Consider the following 22,369-nt stretch of genomic DNA (forward strand, 5'->3'; position numbering starts at 1 on the left):
TATAAAGCCTAAATATTTATTTAGAAACAGTCTATCAGCATTAAAAAATGATTATATGTAGATTATGCTGTCTGTCTGTGAGCACATTAATAAGATTCATTATATTAATTATGATTATGATGACAGGGCACTGTGAGTGAGAGTGAGAGAGAGAGAGAGAGAGAGAGAGAGAGAGAGAGAGACAGACAGACATGTGAGTCCGAGGAATACACAGACCCCCCCAGGTAATGCTTTGCGGACCACTTGTGGGTCCCCTGACTGCCTGCCTAATAATAATGTTAATTTTGTGCCCATTCCAACTTCCCAAGCTCATCCATTAACAACTACCTCCCCCAGCCCCAGACTGAGCTATTAAATCACATTACCCGCACTGTACTGTGGTGTTCATATATTCGAATGGGTACTACGGACTACGGAGTAATAATAATTAAAACAAGGTTTTCCACCCGATAGCAATGAGATGGAAATCTCAGACTGTTTTAAATGAGGAATCAAAATCAACTTCATTATTCATCATCGAAAGACATTACTTTCTACGATATACAGACAGTGACTGTTGACACGCTGGACAGAAGTGATGCACATCTTGACATGAGTCGACGCAGAAGGGAATACAACAGACACCAACGAGGGACCTGCAAAAACACACACACGCACACGCACACGCACACACACACACACACACACACACACGCTTTGTCATATATGACAAATCATATAACCTACGAATGTATTCATTGAAATGTCCTCCCACTGGGGGGTCCTCACTGGCATTGAGTTAGTACAACATCAGTGACAACTCACAGGAATACTGTGTGTGTGTGTGTGTGCGTGCGTGCGTGCGTGCGTGCGTGCGTGCGTGCGTGCGATGCGTGCGTGCGTGCGTGCGATGCGTGCGTGCATGAATGTGCGTGTGTGCACTCACAAGAGGACACACATGCACCATGTGTGACTGCCAGCTTTGTGCTTGGTTTGGGTGGTGACGGTCCTTTGGCACGTGGCACAGTAGGTCGTTCCAGGGTACTCTCCCAGAGGTGCAGTGTTAGCCACTGGTCTCTGTTCTTCTGGTGCACTGCCTGGACAATGAAACAACTAACTTCATAAACAGTGGTGGTGGTTTTTGTGAGGGTACCTACCCTAGGGCAGTGTTTCCCAACCTTTTTTGTCCCAGGGCACACTTTTCATAGCCTAAAAATCTCATGGCACACCTAGATATACGGCGCATAGGCCTATCTATATACATATACATACATATATGTATGTATGTGTATATAATATATATATTTATATATTTATCATTCAATATTTTGAACTAAAGTTCATGGTTCCAAAAAAAACTATTTTAGTTATTTTTCGTTCTTTCTTTTTTTAATTATTATTATTACCACAGTACCACAGCCCATAGCCATATAGAACCTCAGACTTTATTGAATAAAATAACTTTGGGGGATTTAATAATAACAAATTAATTCCTTTAAAAAAATACATTGGAGAAAAAATTGCTCATATGCAATGTGAAATGCCACCTAATTCTTAATCCTTTTCCTTGTCTTTATTATGGGCCAACTTGTGAAAGCTGCATGCTTTTATTGTGAAGGGTCTCAGTTCTCACAGCCTGCACATTTCCACGTGCTGAAAATAGCTGATCGACAAGCTCACAACGCGTTGCGTCCGCAACGCGTTGTGAGCTTGTAAATCAGCCATTTTCAGCATGGAACACGTGTATGACGAAGAATAAATCAGGCATCACTGCGCTTCTGTGGAGGGAGGGAGATATATTGTGTTGGCCGAACGAGGCGACAGTTGGACAGCTATTTTTCGTGGCACATTATGTTTAATCACAACAACGTCACGTTTACTTTACCTCCTCAGTGTTTGGGTCGGGACATGTAGGACTGTATGTGTCTGCTGTCTACGTGCATATGCGCAAAATGTAGTGTCTTCTGGATGCATCTCTTTTGCATTAACATTTCAATGGCCGAGGGTCGTTAGAGTCTATTGTTCCGTCGTTATCGCACGTCTAATGGTTAGACGTGTGACAACAACAACGACGCAACAATAGGAAGCCTGCAGCCCAGTAGCTATAATATTGCTTTCGGGGGAGGGTTAGTGTTATTTTCGGTCAAATCAGGCGGCACACCTGGACACATCAAACGGCACAGTAAAGTGCCGCGGCACACAGGTTGGGAAACACTGCCCTAGGGGACACGGGGAGAACATGCAAACTCCACACAGAGAGGCCCTTTCGCCAACCCCACCTATGGGTATGGGCTGGAACGTGATCATTCAACTAGTGCTTTGAGACACATGTTGCTCACACAAGGGAGGATAAACTATATATATATATATATATATATATATATACATATACATACATACATACATACATACATACATACATACATACATACATACATACATACATGATACACACACACACACACACACACATACACATACACATACACATACACATACACATACACATACACATACACATACACATACACATACACATATATATATATATATAATGCTAACTTCCTACACACATGAACCTACTTCGTGTTTGTTGAAGGTCAAGGGTTTCAATCCTCTGAGGGGCTGTGGTCACAGGAGCAGGGTCAGGAGCAGGGTCAGCTGAAAACCCTGCGGACACACACACACACACACACACACACACACACACACACACACACACACACACACACACACACACACACACACACAGAGACATGGACACGGACACATTTCATTGTGTGCCATTCCACAATTTGTGCAATCATTTTTTTCCTTTGATCTTTGTTTACATTTTTAGAAATGTAGCTAATCCAGCAGCAATAACAAGCTAAGAACAGATGCTGCAATGACTGCGTTGTTATAAGAGATGTCAACAAAAACATCTTTCTAGTTACTAGTTACCATTTGAATATATGAGTATGTACAGAATATGTACACACACACACACACACACACACACACACACACACACACACACACACACACACACACACACACACACACACACACACACACACACACACACACACACACACACACACAATGGCAGATGTTTCAGTGGTGCCAGAAAACCACGCCTACTGCTATATGCCCCAAACAGCGGTCCCAAAACGTTTTTGGCCGTGCACCCCCTGTTACCTCCTGATCTAGCTGACACACCTCCCAACGCTCAGTCTCGCTGTATTTGGCTGAAAATTATATATATTTTTAATGATTATGGCAAATAATCACATAATGTCACTGCACTGAGAGACATGCATCTGCTGTATACTCCCACAGCTTTACAAAAGTGTTTTACCGGATTTTGATGTTTGTGTTAAATATCACCATAAAACAGCCATTACCCTTTTCATGTGACATAGGGCGTTCGCGCACCACAAGGGGTGCACGCACCACCGTTTGGGAACCCCTGCCCTATAGAATATAGTTCTAGTGCTCAGGGTGACTGGCCCTGGAGAGTAGGCTATGTGGCTCCTACCTGCTCTTTTGAGGGTCTCGCCGTAGGTGGGTGGAAGCTCCTCCATCAAACAGTCACTCAGCAACACTGAAGGTGGACAGTAATGTAAAAGTACACTTATTTGCAGTACAGTAATACCGTACTTGGAGTACTTGTTTTTACGTTTCAAATATAAATTATACCTTTTTTTAACCCCTCTTTCTCCACAATGTAGTCGTTATGCCAATTGATTCCTCCCCACACACATTTCGGTATCGTTTTCCAATTGTTTTCGTGTTGGCGCTCAAGTCGACAAAAGCGGTTGCACTGTGGTGGATTTGAACCCAAAACCTTGTTCACCACCGTGCCACCCGAGCGCCTTTGGTTCCACTTCTATAGGAAGTGACTTTTGCGACGCAAACTCAATTCTATAGTGAAATAGTGACATAGTGAAAATAGCAGATCTACAAACTAAGCTATTTTCACCATTTCTATTTCATTTAACTTTTTTTCAAATTTCAATAGTGTTGCATTGCTGATTTTATCTTTGGTGGGATGCTATTTTAAGGACGCCCGCGCATGTCGCTTAACACCTATACTACAGGTCACACAATGCACCGTTGATATGCATCTAGCCTCAATATGTTAACTCACGCTGGCGTGACAGTTGGCAGCTTTGGTAAACTTTGTTGAGGTGTGAAATGAAGGGTTGTTATAAATCGATGCATGTTCCTTGTGCGTGCTCCTTTGGGAGCACGCACATCATCATCATCATCATCATCATCATCATCATCATCATCATCATCATCAAGGGTGCTGCCTCACAGGTGAAATTGTTTTAATTTATATATTATATTGTGCACTCATCAGAATTAAGTAGGGCACAAAATGGCCTTGGGTATTTTGCTCAGGGTGCCACATTGCCTCGAGCCAGCCCTGCTCCATTCATTGTGTTGTCGCATACCAAGAATTTTTGTTCCCTGCCACAGAAGCACTGCTTACCAGGTTTATTATAGTTAATTAAAACTTCTGAAAAAGTGCTGTCAATATTGCATACATGAGGCTAATATTTTGGATGCATATGATACGAATGAATTCTTGTCTTCAATATATTTAGCTGTGCCATAATTTTTTAAGTTAACACCCCGAGCGGCATAAACAGAGATTTATTGATATCAAAACCGATCGCATCGCTCCACAGGCTGGGAGCGTCTGTTGCACAACATTCGATGTTATTTCCGGTTGGGATGTCATAAAAAATGTTCCCCCCCCTTTTAGCCGATCAGATCGAAAATCTTAAAACGTGAATAACTCTTGATTAATAACTCCAATTCTAAGCAAAGATTATATTTTAGACAGCCCATCGCGGTCCCATCGCTAGTCGCGTTACAATTAATCATACATCCCGTTGTTGTCGATCGCCTCGGGAGTGTTTTGGCTACATCTAGCTACTTCAGCTACATCCGGGACAGCACCTGGTGCATCGCTAAATGTGCTCCGTTGCTGCAAATCGCTGGGCGCTCTGATTTAATGGTCCTAAATACCCCTGGGCGTTCTACGTGTTAATATAGCTGATCTACAGTGATCTACAGTATAAGCTCATAACCAACATGTCCATGTATGGACATGTTGTCCGTACATGGACAAACATGTCTGTGGCAATACTTGTCTATTTAAAAAAGAAATCATTTGAATATTCACAATCTACTCTTGAATAATGTTGGTGACTCGTGTCGGGATGACATGCTCATTAATATGTTGCAGATGATTTGTGCATGGTATTGTGTTGTGGTACATCATGTGAGGACAACAAGACGACAAGATTCTCAGAAAATGTCACCATTGTTTAGACAATGGATTAATGGAGTTAATGAGGTGTACAATGAAACATTTTAAGTCAACGATATGAGTGACCACAGTGAGAAATGGTGCAGGAAAAGAGCAAAAACAGATGCCATCTGTTGAGAACCAAGGCAGAAAAAAAGTAAAGCTGATTCACGTCAGTTGAGAAGTGTTTACTTTCAAAGTGTCCAATAATAATAACACGCCACAAACACCCATAGAAACCCTTGATCCACAGCCTCACCATTAGAGATCATCCTCACCTCTGTTCAAATGTAGGCACCTTTGCATCAAACTATTGTGACAAACTGCATTCCTTTCAATCCCGTCATGCCCTTCATTAATCACTCATCATGTACTGCTGTATAAGTATCTGTTTATCTGTCTTGCATTCTGCATACCTTGGCTAGACTGTCTCACCAACACAGACTACAGAAGTTGAACCTGTTCACCTTTAATGGAAACTACAACTATTAAAGTTGCCAAACAAAGAACTAGTTTAACTGGTAGAATTTAATCTCTCCCTGTCTTCAAGTATGGCCCTTTTACGCAATGTAAAAGGGCCTTTTACGTACATAATGTAAGACCCAATTATTGAAATCCCAAACATGGAATATACTTGGACGATTCCACATTTAATGGCTGTCTCAGGACTGCCACCTGCCAGTATACCGAGGATAACTTCCCAGTCTCCAGGTTTTCTAAAGCAGTGGTTCCCAAACTTTTTATAGCAGATCTACAAGCAGATAATAGCAGATCTACAACGCGTTGCTTCACGCCGCGTTGCTTCACGCCACGTTGTGCGCTTGTAGATCGGCTATTTTCACTACTAGTACTTACACATTTTATTGTTTTCTAATTTATGGAATTTCTTACATTTGTCTTTGTGAAATTACAAAAAGATGTATTCATGATTTTCTTTTTTTTCCTTTTTTCCTTTTTTGGTCATGTTTTTTGAAAATGTTTTGAAATAATAATAATTAAAATGTAGGAAACAAAAAATAGGGACACAATCAAAATGTTTCCGTGACCCACAAATGGGTCCCGACCCAGTATTTGGGAATCAGTGTCTAAGTATAGCCTATATAGCTAACCACTTTACATCCCACTGTAGGGCATGTCATTATATGCTAAAAAGAAAAGAAAATCGCTGATGTACAAGCTCACAACATGCTAAGTAATTTAGATTTTATTTTATTCTTTATTCATTTGATTCATTTGAAGTGTCTCATTTTAAAATGTGTAGCGCAGTGGAATAGATTAGACACTATATGGCACATCAGGAGGCCGTTACATTTAGGGCTAGGCCTAGATTCTGGTAATATTACTGATCACTTGTTTTGCATGTCCGTGGCAAAAATAAAATATTGATGGAAATGTCCATCACAAGCTTACATGGTGATGACCCCTGCATAACGTGTCCCAATGTTGTAAGCTTCTGCTATTCTGCTAATCTGCTATTTTCCGAGCTTGTTGCTCAGAAAATGGCAATTGCCCCTGACAAAATAGAAAATGAAAACTAAGCATTTTCAAAAAACTAACTAGAAAACCCAATGTAAAATGTATTCCAACAAAACTGTAATTGAAAACCAAAAGTCAAAACTAAAAATATACCTATACAAATATATATACCTATAGCTGCCCTGGGCCAGCCATCAGTGGTAGAAGAAGTTCTTATGTTTATTTATTTATTTTACTTAAAAGTAGCCATTACCACAATTACTGCACCAAAAATGCTAAGTAAAAGGCAAATGGATTGGAATCAAAAATATTTATAGTCTACTTAAAGTGCAAAAGAAAAAGTACCCTATACTTGCTTTCTTCAAAATGTGTCAAACCTTTTCAAATATAGGGTTAATACCTTTGAACTTGACTGTGTATATGTGCGTTTTGGACCCCCCAGACTGCTGATGGCTGCAGGTAAATGTCACCCTGATCTCCCGAGTGAAGTTCTGTAACAGGAAAGATGTAACGTGTTCTCTGGAAGAAGAAAGAAGGACCAGAGCAGGGGTCAGAGGAGAGAGAGAGAGAGAGAGAGAGAGAGAGAGAGAGAGAGAGAGAGAGAGAGAGAGAGAGAGATTTTATTAAAAGAACACATCAGCACTTCCATGACAACAACACACTATCACAGAGGAAAAAACACAATGAATACTGTTACATGAGGCGTATCATAATCCTCTAAAAAACATATAATTATGATGAAACACAAGCAAATTACAGCAATATTAAATGTGTGTATATAATATATAAAGTGTAAAAAATAATTGCATAAAATATTTGACCGTGTAAATTAGGGATATAGTCATACATTGTGTGCGCAGGCACGCACGCACATACGCACGCACGCACATACGCACGCACGCACGCACGCACGCACGCACGCACGCACGCACAGTATAAAGTGAGTGTATTGTGTATCTTACCTGACAGAGGAATCTAAACACTACAGACATCCCAGCAGCACATCTGATCTTTTAACATCAACGATCAATCCCTCCCATCTCTCTCTCTCTCTCTCTCTCTCTCTCTCTCTCTCTCTCTCTCTCTGCTGCAGTCAGAGGAGGACTTAACCAGTGGTGGAAAAATGTATAGGCCTACTCACATTTGTTGCTCAAAAGTATCAAAGTGCAATAGTGAAAAATTGCTAAATAAAACATTCAAATCAAGTCATCAGTTGGGTAGACAGCCACAACGAAACAATATGAAACAGGCTTAATTTGGTTTGGCACCACCATCAACTTCAGGTGTTGCATAGTAGGGCTTTGGGGTCTGGATGTTGGAGATATAGTCCAGCAGCCGGGGGTGTAGAGTGGGAAAAAATACATAAATATTGTCTAGTATATATACATACATTCATGAATCCAATTTGTTTTATAGGGGTTTATATGTGACCTTCTAAATAAGGTAAAAATGACAAAATGTCATCATGCTTTAAGTAGCATGTGACATGCCAAACTAGGGGGTTTTCATGATTCTGAATTCATTCCAAGCATTAGTTTTGCACAAAAAAACGCTATTTTTAGCCCAAGGAGTGTTTTTTCGTGCAAAACTATGGGAATGGATTCAGAATCATTAAAAACCCCTAGCTCTAGCTGGTCCATAGCTCTAATGCCATCGCATTTAGAGCTGTCGACTTCCGGAGGCGAGCTCCGGAAGTCGACAGCTCTAAATGCAGACCAGCCTCTCCTCTGTAGCGAAAATAAAAATAATGTTTTACATATCACCAATACAAAGACTGGTTGTGTAATTAGAAAGCATACTAATACTTTCATAGTGGGCACACTTTGAGCCCCCACCACACGTATAAATGCACTTTTTGGCCAGAAAGGGATTTTTTTTTCACCCGAAGGAAAATTCTTCTCTATGAGGGTTTTCTCATGGCAATATCGGTAGAGGGCGCAGTGGAGTAACTACAATTGTTTTTTTCCCGGTGAAAACAAAATCCCTTTCTGGCCAAAAAGTGCATTTATACTATTTATTTTCCCCACCCATTCCACAGTAAATTGCAGCTAGAAGCTTTTGTAGCTCCAAACTTTTATTTTTATTTTTTCATTAATCGTCTATTAATAGTGTCCTGGTACTCAACCTTACTCAATCTACTTACCCTTTTGTACCTTCAAATGCACATATTGAGCTGAACATCAACATCATATACGGTACTTTGCGTTGTGTTTTTAATGAGCTGCAGTTTCTGCAGGAACTGCCGTTTCTAGTTTTGTATGCTGTTGTGAACAATAGCCAAGTCAGGATATTGTTTTTTGCCTAATTCAAGGCACAATCAGAAGTGACTGGTCGGCTGACCTCAGGACCTGGCTGTGATGTGAGGTATTAGAGATAGGAGAGATATGCCTTTGTCAAACTTGAAGTTGCTATCACTCTTTATGAATGTAATAAAGTGCATGACAGTATATTGAAAGGAATGCATGCAGTCACAACTAGTTGATGATGACTGACTGCAGCCACCAAGATAGAGGGGATGGCGAAGAGATCGTCTGACTAATATGTAATATGTTTCACTGGAAGCCAGTGGAATGAGGTCAGGAACTTGTGTGATCTGGCTTGTTCTTGGCAGTGAGACGTGTGCAGCAGCATTCTGCACGATCTTCAAAAGCCTAAGCAGAGTGATTGATGCCTAGCAGCTAGGCTAGCATCAAAACGGTGAATGTCAGAACAGGTCAGCTCCATATATGGAGATCTAAGGGTTGTAGTTCAAATGTAGAGTTGCTGGTGGGCTCCATACATGCAGATCTAGGTTATGATCCAGTCTTCTCCATGTATGGCTATCCAGGGTTTGATGATATATGTTGGCGTGAGGGAGCGAGTATTTTCCGGTTTATTAATAGTAATCTGCGACCCTCTGTAGGTCATGTGAGGAGAGGTACTGTAGGGCAGGCCATTAAACCTGCCCTAGTTGTAGGCTGGCATGTAGGCTAATGATTCACCAGGATCCTGAAATTACCTGGGGATCACTGTGATCAATGGAACGACACAAGCGCAAATGTCCTGTACTGCACACTAAAAGGTGCACACCTATCAACTGCTTTTCACTACATTAATGGGTGGGGCTACTTCAGATATAATAATCAAATACATTTTAATTCCCTTTGTCGCTTTGTCGCTCACGGAAGTAATGGATGTCTGAGTGCATGAGCCATTCCCTGAAGAAGGCAACTTGTTGCCGAAACGTTGGAAAAATAAAGATTTTGATGGCATCGTGACTACGAGCTGTGCGGCCTCTCTCCTTTTTCAGTCTGAGTGCATGAGTTGACACAGTTTGTGAGAAATACGTGGGGCATTAACAGAAATGGGAGATACCAAATGGAGTCACCAGGGTAAACTTGATATAGATAGGGGAGTAAAACTGAAAAACACGTAGGAAAAACAAAAAGAACAAACCTTTTTCAAATTCAAAATTCAACAAATTGAAGTTGAATGACCCCCCAAAGCCATAATAAAAATGTTGATGGTGAAGAGAAGAGTATACTGCCGAAGCAGACAACCAACAATACTGTAGGTGCAAGGCTCGATGATGCATACATTTAATAGAACAGCACTCAATATATGTCGGCCTTCCTCAATATATGTCGGCCTTCCGCCGAAACGCGTACGTTGTCTGCTTGTCAGAGGTAAATAAAATCATGTGAAAAGGACATATATTTAGTGCTGGCATGATCAGGTGAAGACAAGACAGCTAGAAGAAATGATTGCCAAAACTTTTTCTCTTCTTCTTTTTAAGACAATGGATTCATTAAGTGTACAGTATGTGGTGTGGTCAGACAATGAAATATTAGTCAACCACGGTGGAAAACAAATGGTGCAGGAAAAGAGCAAAAACAGAAGGCATGTCATCTGTTCAGAAGGAGCTATTTACCAAGTCACTGGAGTGCAATGGAGGGCAATAGAGACAGTGTTTCAAAGTGTCCAATAATAGCTACAACCTGATTCAATTGAATCTCAGTTCAGGGATTTGATCCCCTTTGTTAAGTATGCAGTTCATACAAACACAGTTTTACACTTGGGTTGATTTGACAGCATGAGAAATAGCATGTGTGCCGTGAGTGCGTGTGGATACTGGAGAGTGTCATTTGCATGTGTCACACTCATTGCGTGAGAGTTGGCATGCAGCTCTGGTTTAAACCCTACCCAAATGCCGAAGATACATAAAACTGGTTTTGACCACACATGACACCTGATCTGTTTGTCAAACCTGAAATCACTCATCATGAGTCATGACCCCCCTCTAAAACGAGATGATGCATCTCAAGGTGCTTATGCTTTAAATAAAATTTCAATATATAATTAATAGTCAAGCTTGACATGCATGACCAGATTGAAAGGAATGCAGTCACAACTACAGTAGTCGATGACTAGCAAGCAGCAGCCATATTTCAAGAGAGAGTGAGATTGTCTAGGTCAGGGGTTCCCAAAAGGTAGATTGCGATCTACCAGTAGATCACAAGGGCTGTGCAGGTAGATCACATGACATGCCCCTAAAAAGTATAAAAAATATATATTTTTGGCATCTGCCATAAGGCGACTTGATTGATTGACATCAAAAAGGGCATGTCAGCTCAAACCCACTATTTTGTTTTCAAGAGCGTTGCTGTGCACAAACGTCAGTAGCATTACAGATTAAATACAAAAAACCCTACCTATTCCATTTCTCCGCCTCTATTTCCAATTCCAAGTGTATTTGTCTTATGTAACTCCAGCTCTGCTATTCCATATTTAAACTACTAATATTCTTTTTTTGGCGGGTAGATCTTGTTGAGCTTGTCATTTTGAAAGTAGGTCTCAAGTCAAAAAAGTGTGGGCACCCCTGGTCTAGGTAATAATTATGTTTCTAGGAGTCAGGTGGCCCTGGCCCTTGTGCTAATGTGGTTTGCCTCATCTGGGCCGTCTGACTGACGTAAGCCACTCGGTGCTATGGAGAATGCACAAGGGAAAAGGTCTTGGCTGATGCGGGAAAATGTTTCAAGATATTCGCAGCCCAGCAGCAGCAGCAAGGCCGATGAAAAGAGTGTTGTCGGTGAGAAAGACGAGGAGGAGGAACCGGCTACCCGGCACCAGTGTTGAGTTCGTTGACTAAAACTAAGACAAGGAATGTTCGTCGACTACCTTTTTTCACTGACGAAAACTAAATGGAAACTAAATGAAAACTAAGCTATGATGACTAAAACTAAGACTAAATATACTGACAACAAATAAAAACTAGACAAAAATATTAAGAAGGGACTAGTGGACAAGAGATCCAGTATAACTCATTTTACACTTGGTTGCATGCTGAAAATAGTCGATCTATGTAGATCGGCTATTTTCAGCAAGTGTAAAAACAGTCATTGCGGCGGCATCAAGGCCCGCCAAAACACATTTTAGTCGACCAAATCAACTGTAGATTTAGTCGACTAAAACTAGACTAACACTAAAACATTCCAGGTGACTAAAATGTGACTAAAACTAAATGAAAACTATTCAAGAGAAACTAAAATCTAAATTTGCTGTCAAAAACAACACTGCCAGGCACCGCTGCTGCTGCCGAGGATGGTGGTGGTGTTCAGGAGCAGGAGTCATTAGAGATGGGATTTATGGCTCTTTGAAGGGAGCCGGATCTCTGGGATCCGTTCCTTTCAAAGAGTCGTTCAAAAGACTGGCTCTTTTGAACGACGTTCCCGATGGGTGGGGGGTGGGGGGGGGCAAACTCTGTCTGCCCTGTGTCCCCCCAGTGCCTCCCCAGTATTTCCCCAATATCTGCCCAGGGCCTCCCTAGTGACTCCCCACTCCCCAGTGCCTCCCCAGTGTCTCCCCAGTGCCCAGTGTCCCCCCCCAGTGCCTCCACAGTGCCTCCCCAGTCTCCCCCCAGTGCCTCCCCAGTGTATCCTGCTTAGGGCGCCAGCTTGCTCATGACCGGCCCTGGTTGAAACCCCCCTGCCCCCCTCCTCCTCCTCTAAAAAGGAACGGCTCCCTACTGTGAACCGCATCCCATCGTTCCTTTCAAAGAGCCGTTCAAATGATCCGACTCGTTCACGAACGTCACATCTCTAGGAGTCATCACCATGATGAGGATGGTGGTGGTGTTCAGGAGCAGGAGTCATCACCATGATGAGGATGGTGGTGGTGTTCAGGAGCAGGAGTCATCACCATGATGAGGATGGTGGTGGTGTTCAGGAGCAGGAGTCATCACCATGATGAGGATGGTGGTGGTGTTCAGGAGCAGGAGTCATCACCATGCAAGCTTTTCTTTTTTGTCACAGACATACAACATTTGTGATCAAAAGTCAATTTACGGTACTTGGCCTATAATGACATGCCCAAACAAAATGGAGATGCCAGGGTTAAAGAAAACCTTAAGACCACCAGGTGACTATAAGACGGTCATTAACTGTGGCATGATGATGAAAGTTTATTCCATATTTGTGGTTTCAATAATTGGGTCTCAACAGTACAGTTAGTGCGTCTGTTACATAACATGTGAAAAGGGCCATTTGGGTGCAGAGGTGAGTGGGTGCGTGTCATATGGTTATTATTGAGGTGGTCTTTACACGAGAACGGTGTTCATAGAAAACGGCTAAATAAAGTATCGTTTGCTGGTGTCCCTTTAGACGAGAATGGTGTTTTCAGGTGGTGAAAACGCAAAGTGAAACCACCTTCCAGAGTGGAAATTGTTGAGAACGCCGCTTTATCCCTTCTCCGTGTAAACAGGCAAAACGGTGAATTCGCAAAACTAATGACATCATGGCTCACGTTGGCTCACAGCACATATGTTTATTACATTGATGCAGAGCCATATATGATATAATGGAGTTCCTGAACAATCCTCCCTCCTCGCCTACAAATCGCTGCTCATCAGTGATGGTGAATGTAAAACCATGATGTAAATAAAAAGCCTTGTGATAGGCGGCAGCCGCGGCAGCAGTGTTTATGTAGCCTAATGTATTATAAAATATATAACCATCCCGTGGCGCGCTCTGCCTGCATGTTCTGGGCTGCACAACCATGTTGTGTTCTGGAATCATTCAAAACCCCAATAGGGTTGCGTGAAGGGGTTCTTCTTCTTGTACGTGGGTGACTAGTCTATTTGGCAGACCGTTACCGCCACCTAGCGACATTATAGCGTTTTCATAAAGTGTGCGTTCTCGTGTAAAGGGTCAATAAAAATTGAGAACGCAACAGGACTTTGCCGTTTTATCTGGAGATGGTCGCCGTGTAAAAGAGGCATGAGATTGCTTGCTTTTCAGAGGACAGGGTTTACAATTTACAATTTACAATTTAGGCATTTAGCAGACGCTCTTAATCCAGAGCGATTTACATTAGGCAAGAACAAAAGTATGGGAATACATCACATATATAAAATGCATTTATCAAGAAACATGCGTAAGCTAAGAACGTAACTAGAACATATCTATATAATGACACTATACATATATCTATTATACATTTGAAAAGGTGTGCCCAAAAGGTGTGCCCACACCAGGAAACCAAAGTCACCAGCTACTACGTCACTGACACGCTGCAACACGCTGCAACACACACTGCAACAACACACTAAGACGACACAGCCTTACCCTCCGCGTCGATCCGCGGCTATCTCCTCATGTCGCGCCGCACGCCCACACTCAACACCAACCGCGTAAAAGTTGTCATTGCACTGCCACTAAAGCCGGCTCCCGTCCACACTCACAAACAATATCAATAACAATAATAAACACAAACACGCCACAAGCACCGACACCCCCGCCTAATTTGTTGCCACGTCTATGAAAACAAGCACAGAAAAAATGCCATTCAACACGCTACTTACACACACTACCACTCGCTTACAATACGCGGACCTGGCAACACTACATTCCCTCTCCCATTTGCTCAAAGCCCACCACGTGACCCACACACACACATACCAAAACCAAGTAGAAGCAGAAGCACTACACAGCGCACACTCTGATTCTAACTTGGACACTTACCATAATGCTAACACGACCGCGTCGACACCTGGCGTGGTACAAGCGGGACAAACCCAGGCGCATATATGGATACCAACAACAACACTACACGCACACGCGCGCGCTGCAACAACAAACAGCTACGTACAGTGTGTGTGTGCGTGCGTGCGTGCGTGCGCGGGGGGGGATTTGGGATCGCCTCGCGATGCCGCGACAATGGCACTACACTACACAGGCCTCGACAGTGCGACTACGTACTCGCATTTGCGACTTACAATATCACCGTGCGAGTTGTAACATTCACTTTGTAGCACCGCTGCGACTACACAATCCGCACTTCTTTACAGCTACAAGTTGCGCCGTTTACATCCACAAGAATGTGTCACTCTCTCGGTACTGCACCGCTGCTGGAGAAGTATAGCACTGTCGAAGGCAGCGCAACTAATCCCCCCCCCCCCCCACACACACACACCCCAGAGAGGGAGGAGAGAGAAGAGAGCGAGAGAGAGACAGAGCACACACGTCTTCACGTAGGAAGAGAGATAGACAAAGACAGAGCTTTCCAGTCCTTACCTTTTCTCTCACATTCTTTTCTTAGCTTTGTGACTGACCAATGACAAGCACATTGTATTGTCTGCAAAGCAACTATGTGTCTGTCACAAATAAAAGTTCTGTCCTGCAAGCCCATTTTCATGTCAACACAGACAAGGCAGCTGTGCGCGCGGTGACTCCTGCAAATTATACTGACCCAATATTATTTTGTACAACCTAGCAAAGCATAACATATGATGGTTTGGACAATAGGCTGGTCTCTCTTTTTACACGACATAAGCCATTGCATACAGGTTCTCAACCTTTTTAATTTCAAGGACCCCCATAACTCTGACAGTAAAACCAAATGGACCCATAAGAGTCCCATTTGATCCCATTTGTACAGTATCAGAGTTAAAAGTTATAAAACAGTCCATTTGGTTCCATTTGTACACTCTCAGAGTTACAGACCTGTAGGGTCCACTTGGTTCCATTTGTACACTCTCAGAGTTACAGACCTATAATGGGTCCATTTGGAACCCCCTCAAGGAACCATGAGGGTCCCTGGATCACACCTTTGAGAGCCACTGCTTTCAATAAATACATAACTAATATAGAGCATATTTGATCAATTTAATGTTAGGCTATAGATTATTTTGACATCTGAATTTAACAGAACCGCCCACGCACGACACATGCACATGCACGACGTGCACACGCATGTCCACATCCACATGCACGCGCGCATGTGTCCTCTTTTTGCTCATTCACAATATGGTATGCCTACACACTTAAAATAATGCAAACACGCAAATTGCGCAAACGACTGCATCGACACCTGGCATGGAACAAACGGGACGAACCGAGGCGCATATATGGATAACAACAACAACACTACACGCGCGCGCGCACGCGCTGCAACACAAAACAGCTGCATAAAACGCGTGTCACTGTGGACTTCTGTATCTGTGGACTTCTGTATCGCAACGCGGGGCAACGCAACTCTGGGATGAGCGGGCCGAAGGCCCGCGAAATTCTAGTACTATACATATGTACTATGATGTGCTATGACTACATACAATGCAATTATTGTGCTGTCTACATGACATGCTATAAGTCTGTTTCAAATGCTATCTAAGTCTAAAAAGTGCTATCTAAGGGGGTAGGATAAGTGCTATGGGCCATGATTGAGTCTGAAAAGGTGGGTCTTCAGACTACGGCGGAAGATTGGGAGTGATGCTGCAGTTCTGATTGCAACGGGGAGTGCATTCCACAGTTTTGGGGCCAGAAGGGAGAAGAGTTTGGGACGTGTGGAGCGTTGTCCCGGCGTTTTCAGTGAGGGTAATTCCAGCTTTCCTGCGTTGGCTGATCTGAGTGCGCGGGAGGGTTTGTAGGGTTCAATCATGCTTGCAAGATATGGGGGAGCCATACCTTTGGTTGCTTTGAATGCCAGCATCAGAGTTTTGTATTCTGTGCGGGCAGCGACTGGGAGCCAGTGCAGGGAGCGGAGCAGGGGGGAGACATGTGAGAATTTTGGCTGGTTGAAGACCAGACGAGCTGCGGCATTTTGGATCAGTTGGAGAGGCTTAAGTGCACATGCCGGTAGGCCAGTAAGGAGCGAATTACAATAGTCAAGTTTTGACAAGACTGTTGTCTGGATTAGGAGCTGGGCTGATTCCTGGGTGAGGAACGGTCTAATTCGTCGTATGTTATAGAGTGTGAACCTACAGGATCGAGTGACAGCTGTGATGTGAGTTTTAAACGAGAGCTGACTGTCCAGGACAACACCAAGGTTCCTGGCTGTTGGGACAGACGTTACCAGGGCGTTGTCTACGGGTTACTTGAGGTAAGGAGGAGATCAAGTTCTACCAGTTCTACCTTATCAAACCGAAACTATTTGGTTTTGTATGGTAGCTTCGATAGTTGGTGACATCTTGATGAGACATCCTAGAGACAGTTTTATATTGTTTACAAAACTTGCGCGGCTAACAGCCCGAGCCGTTGTGGCAAGGGCCTTAGACCTTGCATAGCTGTGATGTCATGCATGACAATGGAACTATGGAAACAGAAAGATAAGAGTCAAAACCATCATGTACATGTACGTACATGATTAGTGATTAGATAACGATAAAAAGAGCATGCCAGGATTTAAAGGACTGCACTGCACAACTAGCTCCATGCAAGGGCTACTATAACTTTGATCAGAGGTGAACAAGCTTCTAAGTGGAGATTGTGGAGTGGACGCCCAGGCTGTGGAACAAGGGTCTCCATGGATTATGATTGTGGAGAGTTATTATATATTGTTACACCACCAAGATCAAGCTCAGTGAGCAGATGGAGGTTCTGGGTCTTTGCTGTTTTTCTCAAAGCCTGTATCTGCCTAAGCTTAAGAAAAAAAATAAACACTTTCTCTCAACGGTGAAATCGTTTTTCAGCAAGTTGTTTGCTCAGTAGCCTCCTTTGCTTTTGTAGCAAATAGATCCTTCTGAATAATATAATAACTAATAACTAATTGTAACCAGGTGGACTTTAATGCAGTTTCTCTCATTTCCCCTATGGTGTTTGTCACTGACACTAATGATTGTGTCATTGAGTGCAGGTGCAAGCGGCTCCAGGTGCACAGCATGCACCCTGACTCTGTTTGGCCAGAATGGAACAGAGCCTTAATTAGTATCATCTGTAAGACTGGAACACCTGTGAAGGAAGTCGGAAGAGGCCCAGAAGTAGGAATAGTTATTTCCCAAATATGCCTGCTGTGCGTATTCAGTTAAATTCAGTATCATACATAAAAAGGCAGATAGAGTAATAAAGACAAAAGGAACAGATTCAAAACATCTCAATGACTCTCCTCCCATATTCAGGGTGTTTTTAACATTTTGTGTTCTATCCTAAATGTAAATAATGGCTTGTTGTGCCACTCCTCAGCCCCATGAGGATCAGATGGGTTAGCCGTGTGCATTTTCAGCACGTTTATTTTAATGATCAATCAACCGATGTGTATCATGTGTTCTGGCTAAGATTAATGGAATGGATTAATCAGCATCACAGTGAAAACTAGGAGAGAACATATATATATAGTATTTTATTTTATTAATGTTATGTTGTAAATATAATCTCGTATTATTTGGGCAATTAATTTCCTCACGGCACACCAGTGGGCCAATCGCTGCCATGCAGGCATAGGCGACTGCCTCCGCTATACAGGGCTGGCTCTGAAAAGAATGTCACAACAAGCTAATGTAACCTCACACTCTGATTCAGTTTAGAGCAGTTTGTCATCACACACATCTTCCGAAGACTTGGAAATTGAGGTATGAGAATTTGACAACAACCTCCATCAAATCACACACTCAGAAACGATGAAGGTGAAGAAAAATAATCATCTTTTTCAATGTCTTTTCTGCAGGTGCAGGTCAACTTTGACTTGTTGTGGATGTGAATGCACCAGGTAAGAATCATACATGGGAATGTTACGCTGTCAGGGGGAAAACCTTGTATGTTCACTACTTTTGTATATGGCATTAATTTATATGGATAGCAACAAAACGTGTGAGTACATTGTGTATGCAACTGCATGGAAGGTAATAAGATTAGTTTTTCTGAAAGACATTTCACACAAAAAAATATACACATATCAATCATGTTTGATGAATGCTTTTTTGTATTGTGCTTTGCATTATAAAACAATTAAAGTTCAATACTATACAGTACTAACTACAGGATGATGGAAACATCATCATAATGTTAGATCAGTATAGCATCAAAACTCAAAATAATGTGGGTGGGACAACATGGCAATTAAGGGGGCCTGGGGGTCCCTCCGAAAACGTTTTAAATGTCGATGTATTCCTGTATTCTGGTGCTTTTTAACAGGAATTTGATACTTTCATCAGGTTATGGGTACTACTAGTACATTGTGTAATTTCAAACAATTAAAAAGCTAAAAGTACAGAATTTGATTTGATAACTGAAGCAATTAAATAGTATATCTTTAATAATAGCTCATTGTATATATGTAAATGGAGTCAGTGTGTAATGTGTACTGTATGGGAATGGAGGGTATTCACTATTCACACAGTATACATAGTTAAAGTCAGTGTTGCATAATATTGGTGATTTGATCTCTGGGATGCTATTTTAACGATGTCACGTGCACATCGCTTGACACCTACACTATAGGATTTAGCATTACAATGGACCCTTGATATGCATACCTATGTTAATTTGCAACAGTCGGCAGCTTTTGTAAAACTTTGTTGAGGTGTGAACTTATACTTGCCATTAATATAGTGGTTGCAACTGTATTAATTGATTGCCCGAGTCCCATGGTGGGAGTTCTGCTCTGGTTTTGGTCAATATTAAGTAGTTCCGGTCATTTTGTGGGGGGCACTGGGGCCACGCAGTAAAAGTAAATGAATCCACAAAACGAACGTAATTTGTATTGTTGACCTATTTCTGAAATATTAGCGCGACTTTCGTTCAACTTTGACCCCTCTATCACATGGAACTATTTTTTGGGCGTAGTGATATGGACACAAAAAACATAGTTCTGTGTGATAGAGGGGTAAAAAAAGAACGGAAGTTGCACTAATATTTTAGAAATAGGTCAACAATACAAATGACGTTAGTTTTGTGGATTAATTTACTTTTACTGCGTGGCCCCCAGTGCCCCCCACAAAATGACCGGAACTACTTGATATTTCACCAAAACCAGAGCAGAACTCCCACCACAGGACTCGGGCAATCAATTAATACAGTTGCAACCACTATATTAATGGCAAGTATTTCATACAACTTAAGTTAAAAAAAATCTGAACTATCCCTTTAAGGTTGTTTTTAATCGATGCATGTGCGTGCGATATGTTGTTACTAACATATTTATGTTTCTGTTGCAATTAGTTTTAGGTTTAACTTTTTTGCCACAAAATGCCTGCACTATAGGTGTGTGTGTGTGTGTGTGTGTGTGTGTGTGTGTGTGTGTGTGTGTGTGTGTGTGTGTGTGTGTGTGTGTGTGTGCGCGCGCGTGTGTGTGTGTGTGTGTGTGTGTGTGTGTGTGTGTGTGTGTGTGTGTGTGTGTGTGTGTGTGTGTGTGTGTGTGTGTGTGTGTGCGGTATTACTTGAGGGCAGATTCTACCAGCTAAACTAGTTTGTCAACGTGGTTTCAACGAGAAGGTCTCATTAAGGCATATGCCAACAATGGAAAAAGACTTGATAGTCAAAACAGATTATTATGTACATGATGAGTGATTCATGACGGATGACAGGATTTAGAAGCAATGCAATGTCATAGTTTGATGCAAAGTTGACGAGCCGGTCTGATGGTGAGGCTGTGAATCTATAGGGTTTCCATGGATTATTATGACTGTGGAGTGTTTATTGTAGTTGTTATATTGTTACTATTGGACATTTCCATGCGTATGTAGGTTGGTTGTAAAGGTATGCGGATGGAGCAATGGAAGATAAACAGGGCTCATCATCACCATGCCAGCTTGTGATGGACATTTCTATCAATATTTGCATATATATATATAGTGCTGAAGTGGTTAGTGTGTTTTGTAATAATAATCAAATACAAAGTAACTAGTAACTTGTAGTGGTGTGCACATAAGTGAAAGTATTGGAAATTGGAAATACTTTATAATAAATAAAGTACAAATACCTCATAATTATACTTAGGTAAATGTACTTAGTTACTTTCCACCAGTACTGACAGTGCTTCCATCTTACAATGCAGGAGCAAAAGGGCCACTTAGCTGCAACGGTGAGTGGGTGCGTTACACTGTATGCATATTATTATATAAGCAGATGCGGCTTCTCAGAGGACAGTATTACTTGAGGCCAGGGGCAGTTTAGGACAACTTTAGTTTTTCTCAACCAAGGTTCATGTTTTAGGTCGTTATTAGTGAAAGTAAAAGATGAGTGTATTCTTTTTTCATTTGCTGCTTTCTTTCGTTTTAGGGATTTTAGCTGTTTTTGACAGGGGGGCGGGGGCATTCTTTACAAAATTGTATAGCGATTTATTTTTTTATTATTTACTATAGTCCTACTATAGTCCAAGAAATTACATCTGGCCACAAAAGATCACGGGATCTACTGAATGTGTCAAACTGACATATTGAGCCTATGACACAGTGTGGCTTCCCCCCAGTAGGCTACCTTCACATTCAGTAGATCCTGTGATCTTCTGTGGCCAGATGTAATTTCTTGGACTGTAGTAGGACTATAGTAAATAATACAAAAATAAATCGCTATAACATTTTGTAAAGAAATACATATTTAGCCCCATGCTCGAATGCAGCTAAAATCCCTAAAACGAAAGAAAGCAGCTAACGAAAAAAAAATCACACCCATGTGAAGTAAGTGGTGCAACTCCGTGTGGGGGTCCCCGGGGGGGACCCACACACCCACCCACACCCACACACCCACACACATAGTCACTTAAGGAAGTGGTTGCACCACTTTACCAAATTAACACTCATCTTTTACTTTCTCTAATAACAACCTAAAACATGAACCTTGGTTGAAAAAAACTAAAGTTGTCCTTTAAGTTCTACCAGCTAAACTAGTTTGTCAACGTAGCTTCAATAGTTGTGGTTTCAACGAGAAGGTCTCATTAAGGCATATGCCAACAATGAAAAAATACTTGATAGTCAAAACAGATTATTATGTACATGATGAGTGATTCATGAAGGATGACAGGATTTAGAAGCAATGCAATGTCATAGTTTGATGCAAAGTTGACGAGCCGGTCTGATGGTGAGGCTGTGAATCTATAGGGTTTCCATGGATTATTATGATTGTGGAGTGTTTATTATAGTTGTTATATTGTTACTATTGGACACTTTGAAACATTTTCTCTTTTTTTGAGTGGTGTAAACCACTCCTACAACTGGCTTTTGTGTGCATAAAAAAATGACCATGGTTGCTATGTTCAAAATAATTTCTGACGTAATTAAATCACACCCGGGTGAACTGGATGACCGTAGCAACCGTGGTCATTTTTTCTGCACAAAAAGAGCCAGTTGTGAAATCACATCCGGGTGTGATTTCATTACGTCAGATCAGAGCTGATCAGGCTATATAATACCTTACCTTATATAAT

The 22,369-nt window shown here is 41.9% G+C and overlaps 1 long non-coding RNA gene across 1 annotated transcript; it reads right to left on the bottom strand.

Moving 5' to 3' along the window:
* Positions 1–3,497: 3,497 nt before the first annotated feature.
* Positions 3,498–7,789, bottom strand: LOC306936925. Its single transcript, XR_013791570.1, has 3 exons — positions 7,723–7,789; positions 7,161–7,279; positions 3,498–3,565 (listed from the first exon to the last, which is right to left on the bottom strand). It is a non-coding gene; the product is annotated as an uncharacterized lncRNA (long non-coding RNA).
* Between the last annotated feature and the right edge of the window lie 14,580 nt (positions 7,790–22,369).

This window comes from Electrona antarctica, assembly GCF_951216825.1.
Source record: "Electrona antarctica genome assembly, chromosome: 14".
NCBI classification, from domain to species: Eukaryota; Metazoa; Chordata; class Actinopteri; order Myctophiformes; family Myctophidae; genus Electrona; species Electrona antarctica.